The sequence below is a fragment of the Thamnophis elegans genome, chromosome 4, assembly GCF_009769535.1.
Source record: "Thamnophis elegans isolate rThaEle1 chromosome 4, rThaEle1.pri, whole genome shotgun sequence".
NCBI lineage: Eukaryota > Metazoa > Chordata > Lepidosauria > Squamata > Colubridae > Thamnophis > Thamnophis elegans.
The window spans coordinates 138251999-138265823 of NC_045544.1; the positions used below are offsets into that span (position 1 = coordinate 138251999).

Sequence of the window (13825 nt, forward strand, 5' to 3'; positions counted from 1 at the left end):
AGAAAAGTTTCGAAAGAAAACAGGATGTTTAACTCAACTACTAGTTGAAGAAGTTCAACTACTAATTCCATAGCTAGATTTGTGGCCACTCAGCAGGGGTGGGTTCCTGCCAGTTCTAACCTCTTCTATAGAAAAGGTTCCACAAATCTACGATGCCGTTTAGAACCGGTTCCAGCTCCCTCCCCCCGCCCGTCTGCACATCATCAAGATGAAGAGCGAGAGGAGGAATTCTGGGAGTTGAAGTCCACAAGTCTTAAAGCTGTCAAGTTTGAACACCCCTGGGGTTTTTTTTTTCTAAAGGGTTAGGGGTGCAAAGCAGAGGTGGGTTCCTACCAGTTTGCACCTTTTTGGTAGAACCGGTTTGTCAAATCTACCGAACCGCTTAGAAGAGGTTCCACCAGTGGACCCGGAAAGCAGGCCACACCTACAGAAGAGGTTCCAAAAATTTTTGAAACCCACCACTGGTGCAAAGGTCTTGTAACTTGACAGCTTTAAGACTTGCACTCTTCAATCCCAGAGTTCCTGAGCCAACACAACTGGAGGAGGAATTCTGGGTGTTGAAGTCCACAAGTCTTAAAGCTATCAAGTTTGAACACCCGGGGGGGGGGGTTCTAAAGGGTTAGGGGTGCAAGGGTCTTGTAAGTTGACAGCTTTAAGACTTGCGTGCTTCAAATGCCAGAGTTTCTCAGCCAACGTTTTGGTTGCTAAGCAAGAGCGTTGTTAAGTGAGTTTCACTACATTTTACAAGTTGGCCATGCCCACCCAGTCACATGACTGCCAAGCCACTCCCACCCAGTCACATGGCTGGCAAGCCACTCCCACAAAGCAGGCCGCACCTACAGAAGAGGTTCTAAAAAAAATTTGAAACCCACCACTGCCACTCGGGAAAGAGTCAGGTTTTGTGGCTTCCGGTGTGTCCTTTTCTGTGGGAAGCAGGTCTAAATGGCTCTTTTGAGTGTTTAAGATTGCCGACCCCTAGTCGAGACAATCACTTGTCTGAAATAGTAGAGAACAAGGGTGTCAAACTCAAGGCCCGGGGGCCGGATCCGGCCTGCAGGGTGCTTAGATCTGCCCTGCGGAGAAGCCGCCCTGGACACAGCAAAGGACCGGCCCACGCTGCCTCTGCCAGCCAAAATGGAACATGGGAAGGTCACATGCGCATCCCTCCATCCCAGTTTTCACTGGCGCGGAGCTGAAGAGGCTGACCCTACGGATAATGGCACCCAGGGGGCTGCGCACAACCCTCCCAAGCTGCACTTTCAATGGCAGACAGCTAGCAAACCAAACCAAAAAATAAAACAAAAGGAGAAATGTTTGCATTTGAGCATGTAAGAAGGGACCGGAAAGGAGAAAAATGGACTTGCATAGCCTTTAGGAAGCCTGCAAAGTGCTCCTGGGGGAGGGGGGCGCAAAACCAAGTGAAAAATGGGCCGTTTTTTTGCTCATTCCCCCCCAGGAGCACTCCACAAGCCTCCTATGCATGCCCTTTTTGGGGGGCAAAAAATGACCCATTTTTTGCTTGTTTCCCCCACCTCTCCAGCCCCCAGGAGCATTTTGTAGGCCTCTCAAACTCTCTGCATGCCCATTTTTCACAAAAAAATGAGGCGTGCAAAGGATTTGGGAGGTCTGCAGAGTGCAAACACTTTTTTTAAAAATTTACTTCATCAAATCTTGTTACATCTTATACTCTGGTACGTCTTATACTCCAAAAATACGGTATATAGATGATAGATAGATAGATAGATAGATAGATAGATAGATAGATAGATAGATAGATAGATAGATAGATAGATAGAGATAGATAGATAGAGATAGAGGGATAGATAGAGATATAGATAGATAGATAGATAGATAGATAGATAGATAGATAGATAGATAGATAGATAGATAGATAGATAGAGATAGATAGATAGAGATAGAGGGATAGATAGAGGGATAGATAGAGATAGTGAGAGAGAGATAGAGAGAGAGAGGGAGATAGATAGATAGAGAGATAGAGAGATAGAGAGATAGAGAGATAGAGAGATAGAGAGATAGATAGATAGATAGATAGATAGAGATAGAAGGATAGATAGAGGGATAGATAGAGATAGAGATAGAGAGAGAGAGAGTGAGAGAGAGAGAGAGAGAGAGAGAGGGAGAGGGAGATAGATAGATAGATAGATAGATAGATAGATAGATAGATAGATAGATAGAGATAGATAGATAGAGAGATAGAGAGATAGAGAGATAGAGAGATAGAGAGATAGAGAGATAGAGAGATAGAGAGATAGAGAGATAGAGAGAGAGAGATAGAGAGATAGAGAGATAGATAGATAGATAGATAGATAGATAGATAGATAGATAGATAGATAGATAGATAGATAGATAGATAGATACTTGAGTCCTTTTTAAAGTTAGTAAAATGTCAAAACTGGGGTGGGGGGGAGTGTTTTCTCTTTTTAGGGTTAAAACAAAAAAAATGAAATAATACATAGGATTTTCTTAATATAAATTATGATGAAGATTAAATGAGTTTACAGAAGCAGACATTATTCCTCACAGCAAAAGAGAAGCAGAGATGGTCAAATCGATTCTTTTATCCCAAGTAGAGATTATAGCTAACTTCGTTTCTATTCTGAAATTGCTTCCGGAGTTTTGCGCTTGCAATGAAAAAAAAAAAAAAAAACCAATGAAATTTTCTTTTTGTTTTTGTTAAACTAGATGGGGCTTATTGTTATAGGAATGGTTTGTGTACCCTGTTGTGTAAAAGCAAAGAGTTGTGATCGTAAGGTTGTTATCTTTTATTGGGCTAAAGAGAGTCAGAAGTCGGTGCCTTTTTCTGTCCTTTTCTCCCTTTACACTATATTTATTTTCTTTTTTCTTTTATTTATTTCATACTTATTTCATTTTCAGTGGCTAAGAAAGGTCGGCAGTCCGGTGGTTCGAATCCCGAGCGTGCGTAACGGAGTGAGCTCCCGTGACTTGTCCCAGCTTCTGCCAACCTAGCAGTTCGAAAGCAGGTAAAAAATGCAAGTAGAAAAATAGGAACCACCTTTGATGGGAAGGGAACAGTGTTCCAAGCATCTTTCAGTCAACCGGCCACATGACCACAGAGACGTCTTCGGGCAGTGCTGGCTCTTTGGCTTTGAAACGGAAATGAACACTGCCCCCTACAGTCGGGAATGACTAGCACATATGTGCGAGGGGAACCTTTCCCTTTCCCTTATTTTCTTTTCCCTCCCCCACTTCTTAGTTTTCCACTACTTTAAAAAAAAAATGCACTGGATATGTCTAGTTTAATGAAAAGAAGGACAAAGAGTGACATGATTGCATTTTCCAATATCTCAGGGGCTGCCCCAAAGAAGAGGGAGTCAAGCTATTCTCCAAAGCACCTGAGGGTAGAACAAGAAGCAATGGGTGGAAACTAATGAAGGAGAGAAGCAACTTAGAACTAAGGATAAATTTCCTGACAGTTAGAACAATTAATCAGTGGAACAGAAGTTGCCTCCAGAAGTTGTGAATGCCCCAACACTGGAAGTCTTTAAGAAGATGTTGGATAGCCATTTGTCTGGAACGGTATAGGGTTTCCTGCCTAGGCAGGGGGTTGGACTAGAAGACCTCCAAGGTCCCTTCCAACTCTGCTATTCCGTAATTCTGTCTTCAACTGATTCTCAGAGAGCTAACCACGGACCCTCAGAATGCTAACAACAAAATGCCTGTAAAGAATATAACCTTTTCCCTTCCCCACCATTCAGTCTGAACTGAAGAAGCTTCTTGGATGAGAAGCGAAACATTCTCAAGGGAAAACCCGAGAAAGTCAAGCTATTCTCCAAAGCACCTGAGGGCAGAACAAGAAGCAATGGGTGGAAACTAATCAAGGAGAGAAGCGACTTAGAACTGAGGAGGAATTCCTGACAGTGAGAACAATTAATCAGTGGAACAGAAATTGCCTCCAGAAGTTGTGAACACTGGAAGTCTTTAAGAAGATGTTGGATAGCCATTTGTCTGAAACGATGTAGGGTTTCCTGTCTAGGCAGGGGGTTGGACTAGAAGACCTCCAAGGTCCCTTCCCACTCTGCTATTGTATTGTATTGTATAACTTCAGCAAGGCATTTGACAAGGTAGACCACAACATACTTCTTGGTAAGTTCCAACACTGGAGGTTTTTAAGAAAAGATGGGGAAACCATGTGTCTCCTGCCGGAGCAGGAGGTTGGACTAGAAGACCTCTAAGTTCCCTTCCAGCTGTGTTATTCTGTTATCTGCAACCAGCAACACGTTTTGCAGGGAATCATATTTGGAGGGAATAAACTGAAAATAAGATTGCCCAGAGTGGCCCATCTCTTTTTTTATTTATTTATTTATTTCTGATGAAGTTCTAAGCTGGTAAGATTTGCAGGCTGCACCCCGGGGAAGATGAGATTGCAAACGCGGCGGAGAAAAATAGATCTCGCGACAAAGGACGCCTCCGAAGCAATCTTCCCAACTCGGAAAGGAAGTCGAAAGATTAAAAAATATAACCGTGTTGATACGACACCTACTTTTTTCATCTCTTCCTCATCTACAACCTGGATCAAGGTTTGAAGCCTCCAGATAAATCGTAATAAGAATAGAATATCTGTAGCTCGGTTGTCGTGTTGTGTAGGATTGCGAAGGAGTTTTCACTGTGTCTTCTGACTGCTTGTCGGTGTTGGTTTCGAGTTTCGAGTTTAATAAAATTTGTATGCCGCCCACTCCCATTGGGACTCTGGGCGGCTCACAACAAGACAAAAGAAACATTTAAAATTAAGAATAAAAAATACAATTAAAAGTCCACATCATCCATTCCATCTAAGCGGGGCTGGATATCAATCAACAGCCCCAGGCGTGCCGGAACAGCCAGGTCTTGACGTCTTTACGGAAGGCCGGGAGAGTGGGAAGGGTCCGGATCTCTACGGGTAGATCGTTCCACAGGGCTGGCGCAGCAACAGAGAAGGCCCTCCACTGGGGGGCCGCCAGCTGGCATTGTCCGGTTGACGGTACCCGGAGGAGGCCCAACCTGTGCGAACAACGACAGATATCACCGTAGGTTCAAAACGGTGAGCATCCTAGACAGAGATGGGGTTTCTGCTGGCATTACTGCTGGTTCGGTGTACGTGCAATTTGCGTGCTATTTACGTGCGATTTGCCTGCGATTTGCGTGGGATTTGGGCGTGCTCCGCCTGCATGTGCAGTTGCCTTTAAATAGGTCTGTGCATTTGCAGAACATTAAAAATGCCAAAAAAAACCATGCCACAGCAACCGGGAAACCAGTTCGGGGGCGTGACAAGCCGGCTGTCCCTACTGGTTCGGTGACCCAGTCGCCATTTCCACTACCAGTTTGGCCGAACCGGTGCAAAAGCGGTACCCACTTCTGATCCTAGACCAAGCCAAGTCCAAAACGGCCGAGAATTCCTGCAAGCCTGGGAAATCAGCCATCAACAGGCACGTGGAGATAAACAACATCTACACATCATTGAAAAGAGACAATCAAAAAGCCAAAAAGGAAGCAAAAAGACGCCTCATCTCTCCAGCAATCAACACCCAGAGAAGTAGTGATTAACACCGACATTAACCCTGTAGTAGACTGACAATGAAGCGGTAAACAACACCCCAATCAAGGAGCTGCCAATGTAGACGAACAAGCTAACATTAAACAACAGCCCCAAAGGTGGTTTTTCTCAAGAGGCAACTGGACGTTCTGGTTTTTCTTTGAAGAGGTTTCCCTTCTCATCCAAGAAGCTTCTTCAGCTCTGACTGGATAGTGGGGAAGGGAAGGATTATACTCTCTGTAGGCAACTGGTGATTTGCACCCTTTACAGGTAAGTGTCCTCACCTCCAGGTGGCCTCAACGACTCTCTAAAAATAATGCAAATGACTAGCTGTCTGCAAGGAGTTTCGATCCTTCCCTTCCCCACCATCCCGTCAGAGCTGAAGAAGCTTCTTGGATGGGAAGGGAAACCCCTTCAAAGGAAAACCAGAACGTCCAGTTGCCTCTTGAAAAAAAACACCTTAGGACAACCAGGACCTGGATGGCAGAGAATCTCCAACAGCCCAATCAAGGCTCTACCAAGAAAACTCCCGCTGTCACCAACAGGGCAAACCACTATTATGTGCACAGAGACCAAACCTCCCTCCCTTCCAGCACTGATGATGTTACCTAGTTGGGTCATGAAACGTCTGCAAACAACCAGCCAAGCTCAGAGAGCATCGAGGACCACACAGTCATCATCCTTGTCCTCTTCTTCTTCGTCTTCTTCTTCCTCCTCCTCCTCCTCCTCCTCCTCCTCTTCTTCTTCTTCTCTTCCTCCTCCTCCTCTTCTTCTCCTCCCCTCCACCTCCTCCTCCTCCTCTTCTTCTTTCTCCCCCCTCCTCCTCCTCCTCTTCTTCTTTCTCCCCCTCCTCCTCCTCTTCTTCTTCTTCCTCTTCCTTTTCCTCTCCTCCTCCTCCTCCTTCTCCTCCCCTCCACCTCCTCCTCCTCCTCTTCTTCTTCTTCCTCCCCTCCTCCTCCTCTTCTTCTTCTTCCTCTTCCTTCTCCTCTTCTTCTTCTTCCTCCCTTCCTCCTCCTCCTCTTCTTCTTCCTCCCCCCTCCTCCTCCTCTTCTTCTTCTTCTTCCTCCCCTCCTCCTCCTCTTCTTCTTCTTCCTCTTCCTTCTCCCCTCCTCCTCCTCTTCTTCTTCTCCCCTCCTCCTCCTCCTCCTCCTCTTCTTCTTTCTCTTTCCTCTTCCTCCTCCCCTCCTCTTCCTCTTCTTCCTCTTCTTCCTCTTCCTCCTCCCCTCCTCTTCTTCTTCTTCCTCCTCCTCTCTGCAAACCCAACTCCCTTCCAGCACTGATGATGTTACTAGTTGGGTCATGAAACGTCTGCAAGGAAACAGCCAAGCTCAGAGAGCATCAAGGACCACACAATCTTCTTCTTGTCCTCCTCCTTCTTCCTCTTCCTCCTCCTCCTCTCTGCAAACCTTACTCCCTTCCAGCACTGATGATGTTACCTAGTTGGGTCATGAAACGTCTGCAAGGAAACCACCCAGCTCAGAGAAGCGCCAAGGACCCCACAGTCCTCCTCCTCCCACCACATTCCCTTCTACCACTGATGATGTTGCAGGAACATCTGCAAGGAAACAACCCAGCTCAGAGAGCACCAAGGACCTCATAGTTGTGCAAACTGAAAGCAACCAGGTCCATCTGGAAATCATCTAGAATCAGGGCAGTGGTGGGTTCCGTCCGGTACGGCCCGGTACGGGCATACCGATAGTAGCCGGGAGCAAATCCACTGTACCGGTATGTTGGCTTGTTTGGCCCACCCACCCACCCACATTCCATACCTATTTTTAAAGCCGCCGGGGCAATTGCTCATGCGCGCACAGCGTGCGGTGCCTGCGCAAAACCTCCGGCAAGCAGCTGGGTGTCGCAAAAGCGGTGGAGCACACATGCTCCGTGCACAGTGTACCGGTAGCGACGGGGAGAGGAACCCGTGACCCGACAAAAGCGCGAATGTCAAAAGCGCGCCGACAAAACCGCGGTGCTAAAACCACGATGACAAAAGCGCGCCAACAGAAGCACGATTTAGTTAAGGTAAGGTTTAGGGTTAGGTTTAGGTTAGGGTTAGGGTTAGGTTTAGGGTTAGGTTTAGGGTTAGGTTACAGCGCGCTTCTGTCGGCGCGCTGTTGTCAGCGCGCTTCAACGCTCATTCGTCGGCACGGTTTTGTCGGCGCGGTTTTGTCACCGCGGTTTAGTCAGGCGCACTTTTGTCGTTCGTGCATTTGTGGTGGAACCAGAGGAACCCACCACTGAACCAGTGATGTCAAACTCAAGGCTTGGGGGGCGGATCCAGCTCGTGCGGTACTTAGATCTGGCCTGAAGGGCCGCCCTGGAAACAGACTCGCCTCTGGTGTTTCTGCCAATGAAACAGGCTCCCGAGCTCTGTTTTCAGCTACCATGGCCTCCCGCAAGCCTCTGCCAGTGAAAGGAAAGCTTGGGTGCCCGTTTTTGCTGACAGAATGCTGGGGCTACTACAACAGTGAGTGACGTCAAGCTGGCTATGCCCACACTGCCCCCCCCCCCCACACACGAGGTCCAACACAACCCTGATGTGGCCATCAATGAAATCGAGTTTGACACCCCTGACCTAGGCCCTTGTTGTTGTTGCTGTTGTTTTAAGTCTTTTCATTTGCCATTTTCCAAACATTAAATCATAATTACACTTCGTTAGGAATATAATTCTAACGGTTGGGTTGGCAATATATAAATCATGTAACAATGCTGTACCTGTTTCTTTAAATCGTACTGTAAAATGTGATTGGTTGCTGTTTTTCCTCAATCGGCCATAAGAGGGAGCCAGAAGGACTGTTAGCTCTCTCTCTGTTTGTTAGATGCTGGGCTGATCTGATCTGAGTGTTTTGGAAGCTGGCTGTTAGAAAGTGCCGTGAGCTATTGTAAGTTTTGCAACTGCTTGCAAACTTAGAGTACCGAACTGATTATATGATACTGGACTATGTTATTTGGATTATCCCTTAACTGAAAGACGTTGATGACTTACTGTCTTATCCGTGTATGACTTGGACTGTTTGATGGACTCTGATACCTCTATTTCCACAAAAGTAAAAGCCTATTTAAACTGCAGTGTCTCTGTATGCTGGTTTGTGTGTTCTCCAACACAACTCTCACAACGCTCCTCTGAACGCACTCACTCTCCCAATGGGGAGCTTACTTAACACTGGTTATGGGCCCAGAGTGTACCAGATGTATGTGCATATACTTAGACCCTTTTGAATGGCACTACTTTGAGACTATTCGTTGCAGAGGTGGGTTGCTCCCGGTTCGGCCCGGCTCGGTAGTGGAATTGCGGCCTGGGTCCCAGAACCAGCAGCAACCCAGGCTGAACCGGTCCCCTGATCTCTTATGCCGTTGCTGGCATGTTTCTGCCATGCAGAGAGCAATATTTAGTCAACTGCGCACGCGCCAGCAACGCCCAGCGCGCAAATTGAACAGGTCCCATCCAGTATAGGAACCCACCCATTATCTGTTGGCATTCTGGACCTACGGCCGTTTTTGGGACAGTCTTCAAGGACTGCTCCATGACAAATGGCATTATAGCAATAGCAGTTAGACTTATATACCCGCTTCATATGGCTTTCAGCCCTCTCTAAGCGGTTTACAGAGTCAGCATATCGGCCCCAACAACAATCCGGGTCCTCATTTTACCCACCTCGGAAGGATGGAAGGCTGAGTCAACCCTGAGCCTGGTGGGATTTGAACAGCTGAACTGCAGAACTGCAGTCAGCTGAAGTAGCCTGCAGTGCTGCATTTAACCACTGCGCCACCTCAGGTCTTGTTAATCTATGTTAATCTAACCCTGAGATCACCTTCATCTCTGCCACTAAGGCCTAAACTTCTCCCCTTCAGCTGATGAAGAAAATCTGATGATATTACCTAGTTGGGTCATGAAGCATCTGCAAGAAAACCACCAAGCTCAGAGAGCACTAAGGGCCCCACAGTTCAACCTTGACCTGCACGCGGTATGTTCTCACCGACTGAAGCATTAATTACAGCAATGATGAATTACAGATTAGCCAAGCAGTAATTAATGCAACAGCCCATCATCTGACCACATCATTAACGGAACAGTCAGAAAGAGATAAAATAGTATCTGCAACACAGTGGTGGGTTCCGGATCCCGTCACAACTGGTACGCTGCGCATGGGGCCCGGCATCCTAGTCACTGCCCTGCGACACCCAGCTGCTCGGCGGAGGGTCACACAGGCGGTGCACGCTGTGCGCATGTGTGCAATTGGCCGGTCGCGTTATAAACCACTATGGAACGGAGGCGGGCGGGCCAAATGAGCCACCGTACTGGTACAGTGGCTGCTGCTCCTGGTATGGCTGTCCGGGCCGTACCGCCTGGAACCCACCACTGCTGCAATATACTATACAATACAATACAATAGCAGAGTTGGAAGGGACCTTGGAGGTCTTCTAGTCCAACCCCCTGCCTAGGCAGGAAACCCTATACCGCTTCAGACAAATAGCTATCCAACATCTTCTTAAAGACTTCCAGTGTTGGGGCATTCACAATTTCTGGAGGCAACTTCTGTTTCACTGATTCATTGTTCTAACTGTCAGGAAATTTATCCTCAGTTCTAAGTTGCTTCTCTCCTTGATTAGTTTCCACCCATTGCTTCTTGTCCTGTCCTCAGGTGCTTTGGAGAATAGCTTGACTCCCTCTTCTTTGGGGCAGCCCCTGAGATATTGGAAGACTGTTATCATGTCTCCCCTGGTCCTTCTTTTCATCAAACTAGACATACCCAGTTCCTGCAACCGTTCTTCATATGTTTTAGCCTCCAGTCCCCTAATCCTCTTTGTTGCTCTTCTCTGCACTCTTCTAGAGTCTCCACATCTTTTTTACATCGTGGTGACCAAAACCGAATGCCGTATTCCAAGTGTGGCCTTACCAAGGCATTATAAAGTGGTATTAACCCTTCATGTGATCTTGATTCTATCCCTCTGTTTATGCAGCCTAGAACTGCGTTGGCTACATAAACAGAGGGAGAGAATCAAGAGTCAATATAAACCAGAGTTGTTTTCAAAAAGCAAAATATCACCTCTGTGCACTCCATCAGATCTAGCCCAGAGGCCATGCCCTGGGTCCCTTCCGTTAAGCCAGCGTGTCTTAACCGTAGCAAGTTTAATGTATCTGGACTTCAACTCCCAGAATTCCCCAGCTAGCAATTATTACACCATTGTGGTGGCCATTTTAACCCTTCTAGGCTGCCCAGGGGTAATTTTGAGAGATGGACAGCCTTGGAAATGGTTCCAATAAGCATTCACTAATTAAAATAAAATTCTATTTTAATCGCATTTGCGACTCGGACAGGGGCTTGTGTATGTGGGGAAGAGCACAACATTGTCACAGCTTGCCTCCAGAAGTTGTGGGTGCTGCAACACTGGAGATTTTTTGGGAAGAGATTGGACAACCATTTGTCTGAAATTATATAGGGCCGTAATGGCAAACCTATGGCATGCGTGCCACAGTTGGTACGCAGTTCCCTCTCTGCGGGCACACGAGCAAATGACCCAGTTCAGGTGGGTGGACTTCCATTCCCAGAATTCCCCAGCCAGCAGGCTTTAAGAGGGGAGGACTTCCACTCCCAGAATTCCCCAGCCAGCCTGCTTTAAGATGGGTGGACTTCCTCTCCCAGAATTCCCCAGCCAGCAGGCTTTAAGAGGGCTGGATTTCCACTCCCAGAATCCCCCAGCCAGCAGGCTTTAAGAGGGGAGGGCTTCCACTCCCAGAATCCCCCAGCCAGCATGCTTTAAGAGGGCTGGACTTCCACTCCCAGAATCCCCCAGCCAGCATGCTTTAAGAGGGGAGGACTCCCACTCCCAGAATGCTCCAGCCAGCAGGCTTTAAGATGGGTGGACTTCCATTCCCAGAATTCCCCAGCCAGCAGGCTTTAAGAGGGGTGGGCTTCCACTCCCAGAATCCCCCAGCCAGCAGGCTTTAAGAGGGGTGGACTTCCACTCCCAGAATCCCCCAGCCAGAATGCTTTAAGAGGGGAGGACTTCCACTCCCAGAATCCCCCAGCCAGTTTTCTTTAAGAGGGGTGGACTTCAACTCCCAGAATCCCCCAGCCGGAATGCTTAAGAGGAGTCGACTTCCACTCCCAGAATTCCCCATTTCTTTTAAACTTGCCAAAGTTAGGGACCCACTGAGCTAAAGTGTTTAAAGACTAAGTGAAGAGAAAATCCAACTTTCAGAATGGTACAGGCCTGTAATTTTAATGATCCTCTAAAAATGGTTTCCAAGCGCGATTAAACTCTGTGTCAGATTTACTTTGGAAATTGGAAGCTATTTTGGACATCAAAGAAAGTGTGCTCCCACACCTCAATTAGCCATTTTATATGGAAGGAACAGTGTGTACTTCCAAGTGGAAATGCAGAGGCAGAACTAAACCATGTGGACGGTTAGTTTAATACAGGAAGGTTAGTAACATTTTGCTAAAAGTAGCAGGTTGGAAAAAGAAATTCATTTTTTAGAATTGTTTGTTCGGTAAAAAGAAAAAAAGAAAAATGTTCTCTTAAATCCCGAGCGATCATTTTAGCAATCAATGCTGGAATACAGTCACGGGAAAATATTTTATACCGGTTTTCTCTGTGTATAATATTCAGTGGAAAGTTGACGTCTTTCTTCCATTTCTGATGTTTCAATGATTAAACCTAGTTTCAGCATCAATTTAATCGAATAGAATAGAATAGTTGGAAGGGACATTAGAGGTCTTCTAGTCCAACCCCTTGCCTAGGCAGGAAACCATGTATCATTTCAGACAAATGGTTGTTCCATTTCTTCTTAAAAACCTCTAGTGTTGGAGCATTCACAACTTCTGGAGGCAAGTCGGTCCACTGATCAATTATTCCAACTGCCAGGAAATTTCTCCTCAGCTCTCAGTTGCTTCTCTCCTTGATTACAATACAATAAAATACAATAGCAGAGTTGGAAGGGACCTTGGAGGTCTTCTAGTCCAACCCCTGCCTAGGCAGGAAACCCTATACCGTTTCAGACAAATGGTTATCCAGCATCTTCTTAAAGACTTCCAGTGTTGGAGAATTCACAACTTCTGGAGGCAACTTCTGTTCCACTGATTCATTGTTCTCCACTGTCAGGAAATTTCTCCTTAATTCTAAGTTGCTTCTCTCCTTGATTAGTTTCCACCCATTGTTTCTCCTGCCCTCAGGGGACTTGGAGAATAGTTTAACTCCCTCTTCTTTGTGGCAACCCCTGAGATATTGGAATCCTTAAACAAATAAATCATGAGTTGATACAACCAGCGACAATGAATCCTATGTGCAGTCTTCCAATATTTGAGGGGCTGCCACAGAGAGGAGTGGGACAATCTATTTCCAAAGCAACTGAAAACCGGACGAGGAAGAATGGTGGAAACTGATCAAGGAGAGAAGCAACTTGGAATTAAGGAGAAACTTCCTGACGTGGAGGACAATTAACCAGTGGAACAGCTTGCCACCAGATGCTGTAAGTCCTTCATCACTTTCAAGAAGAGAATGGACAACCACTTATCAAAATGGTGTAGGGTCTCCTGCTTGAGCAGAGGGTTGGACTAGATGACCTAGAGGGTCCCTTCCAACTCCGTTATTCTGCTCCTAAAATTCTTTTGGCACGACATAGATTCAAGGATCATACAAAATAGTTTTTGAAACTAACTGTAGAATAGAATGGAATGGAACAGGAATTGGAATAGAGTAAGAGTAGAAAGCATCAGAATAGGTACAGGAAGAAGAGAGGAGGAGAGGAGAGAATTCTTAGAATAACAAGAATTGGAAGGGACCTTGGAGGTCTTCTAGTCCAACCCCTGCCTAGTCAGGAAACCCCATACCGTTTCAGACAAATGGCAATCCAACATCTTCTTAAAGACTTCCAGAGTTGGGGCATTCGCAACTTCTGGAGGCAACTTCTGTTCCACTGAACAGAAGAGCCGAGGTGGCGCAGTGGTTAGGGTGCAGTACTGCAGGCCACTTCAGCTGACTGTTATCTGCAGTTCAGCGGTTCTAATCTCACCGGCTCAAGGTTGACTCAGCCTTCCATCCTTCCGAGGTGGGTGAAATGAGGACCCAGACTGTGGGGGCGATATGCTGACACTGTAAACCGCTTAGAGAGGGCTGAAAGCCCTATGAAGCGTATATAAGTCTAACTGCTATTGCTATTGATGAATTGTTCTCACTTGTTAGGAAATTCCTCCTTAGTTCTAGGTTGCTTCTCTCCTTGATTAGTTTCCATCCTTGCTTCTTGCCCTGCCTTCAGGTGCTTTGGAGAATAGA

At 46.6% G+C, this 13825-nt stretch overlaps 1 protein-coding gene across 1 annotated transcript in view; it reads right to left on the reverse strand.

The window, feature by feature from the left end:
- The window catches only part of DOC2B (double C2 domain beta), a 207574-nt gene that overhangs the window by 108783 nt on the left and 84966 nt on the right, over nucleotides 1-13825 (reverse strand).